This window comes from Sinocyclocheilus anshuiensis, unplaced genomic scaffold (assembly GCF_001515605.1).
Source record: "Sinocyclocheilus anshuiensis isolate Anshui unplaced genomic scaffold, SAMN03320099.WGS_v1.1 scaffold718, whole genome shotgun sequence".
Classification (NCBI taxonomy): Eukaryota; Metazoa; Chordata; class Actinopteri; order Cypriniformes; family Cyprinidae; genus Sinocyclocheilus; species Sinocyclocheilus anshuiensis.
Window position 1 is genome coordinate 591,497 of NW_015546102.1, and position 2,686 is coordinate 594,182.

The 2,686-nt window shown below is 37.3% G+C and overlaps 1 protein-coding gene across 1 annotated transcript in view; it reads right to left on the reverse strand.

Moving 5' to 3' along the window:
- The window catches only part of LOC107700542 (CMP-N-acetylneuraminate-beta-1,4-galactoside alpha-2,3-sialyltransferase-like), a gene marked incomplete at its 5' end in the record, with an annotated part of 46,328 nt that overhangs the window by 25,900 nt on the left and 17,742 nt on the right, over positions 1–2,686 (reverse strand). The window lies entirely within an intron of this gene.

The following is a 2,686-nucleotide window of genomic DNA, read 5'->3' on the forward strand; positions in this document are numbered from 1 at the left end:
GTTACATTACTAGTTACGTTACTTTTTTCTCCATTAAATTGATTAAATCCCAGCATACACGCTCCCGATAAATATTTTTTATTAAAGCATTAACATTCACAGACTACTGTTATTTTTAACTAAAGCAAGCGGCTGCTGCGTGCATGGTTTGGCATGGCAGAATGTCAGCAAAGAGCGCTGCATTTATAATCTTTAAAAGACATCTCAGTTCATCGCAATCTAACAAATCTCTGTTATAACACAATAAATATATGCATAATGAATCTTTCATAATGTCTACAATTCGTGGGTTATAATGAGAGGATTCATGAGCACGCAAATTTCAGCACTGCATTGCTCAACCGTGCAAACACATGTTATAGCCTAAATAGAAACTCTGCATACGCTTGCACCTGTTAATCGTTTATATTTTATATTAGTTCATGTTGCTTTTGTGCAATAGATGAATAACAATTTATTTGTTTTAGATATTTTATGTTTAGATATTTCTATTTTGCGGGAGTCCCGTGAATCATTTTATGTGTGCGCAACCCGCACACACACAAGCGTCTACCCGCCCGCACCAGCACTCGCCCATTTTGTCCTGCGCCGCACTAAGCTGCATCGGGTCTCGCGGGAGCAGGTCTCTAATCCACTGGCACTTGACTCGACAGTGCGTGTGCTACATCCTTTTTACAACCTCTAGATTATAAAACACTGCATTCTGTCAGCAATGTAACGTGGCAGTAACGTATAGAGACTTCGGCTAGTAACTATACTCTAATTACTATTTTGAAAATTATAACGCGTTAAATTACTCCGTTACTAAAAAAGTAATAAAATTACAGTAACGCGTTACTAAGTAATTTACTAAGTAATACTGCCCAACACTGGTCACACATGATCCTTCAGAAATCATTCTTACATGCTAATTCATAATCAATGATTGAAACAGTTGTGCTGCTTAATTTTTTTTGGAACCTGTGACACTTTTGTCAGGATTTTTTGATGAGTAAAATGTTAAAAAGAACAGAATTTATTTAAAATATAAATCTTTTGTAACAATAGAAGTCTTAAGAAGAATTAAGCAGCACAACTGCTTCCATCATTGATTATGAATTAGCAATGAAGACTGGAGTAATGATACTGAAAATTCAGCTTTGCATCACAGGAATAAATTATATTTTAAAGAAAACCGTAATTTTAAATTGCAATAATATTTCACAATATTACAGTTTTTTCTGTATTTTTGATAAAATAAATACAGCCTTAATGAGTAGACGAAACTTCTTTAAAAAACAATAAAAATCCTACTGATCCCAAAATTTTGAGCGGCAGTGTGTATGTGTGTGTGTGTGTGTGTGTGTGTGTGTGTGAGTTAAGAATATGCCACTAACACTGTGGTGTAAACGTGGCACTAACATATTTATGGTGTGAAAGTAAACGTAAACAGTGAGGGATGTGTTACATACCAAAAATGTATATGACCAATGGAAGGAGTTATGCTTATCTTTTTTTATTAGCAAGTAGCTATGTCAAGTATCCGGAATATTCCTGCATTAACTTGGCTGTCTAAACATTGCCCATTTACAACCATTTTTACAACCAAGAACCTACCTATTATATTCCAGTATAGCATTAACGTTCAACTTTCCGCTTTCTAATTCAAAAAAGCTATTTTTTTACCTACTACTGTATGCAGTTTTCATCAGCCATCATCCTCAGAACGTGGTTTCTAACATTATGGCAGACACATTGGAGCTTTCTTGACCCCTGATTTGGTGAAGGAAATTCTTCCTCCATGAGATCAAAGCCAATGTATCAGAAGCCAGAGGGCAGATCAATTATCTGAGCACTTTCCACTGTCCAGCTTGTTACGATCAGATGTTCAGACAAAACTGGCTCTTTTCAGGGGCCAGAGGGGAGGGGAGTAATCAAATAGCTCTCTATTTTTTTCTTCCTCTGCCGAGTCTCTTGCACATTGACAAATGTCACCCTGTAAAAAATCCAGCACTGGTCCTCTGAAAACCCAGCAGTTGTGCTGGACGGGAACTCCTGAGGCACGTTGCCACCCGATTCCTACTTGACAACGGGGGAGAACAAACAGGTGTGCAGCTGAGGAAGACAGGTATACTGGAAAAGGGAGATTATAGGAGAAGCCACACATGCCGACCAAACGCCTTGACCATGATTACATAACAGACGACTGGAAAAGAAAAAAAAAAACACGTCCTTGAGTAGCCGAGCCAACCGACTTCAGAGGAGAACAGAGTGCTTATGCTTGCTCTTTGTGTGATAAGAAATGGTATGGAGGCCGAGTCATTAAAACTGTGTGAGATAAGAGAGAGCTCATTCAGACGGGCCGACCCTTCTGATTAAGAGGCTAATTCACTAGATGTCAGTCAAACCTGGAAGGAGAATGCTTTACCACTCACTAAAAACAAGACAAAGTCCTTGAACAATAAAAGCCTTTTCTTCAATAACTATTCCTAATCAAAATCCTTTAACCACAAAAATTCCAATACAATACATTTTGCTGGAGGGCAATATTAACATTACTCTAAATTCATGAATGATTTCAAGTATAAAGTTCTAAAAATTCAGCACAGGAGCAGGCTGAACTAGAAATGGGCCTATGAAAACAACTGGCTTCAAAATTAGTGACTGTAAAAAGAGAGAGAAAAAAAAAAAAAAAGTCAACAGATTT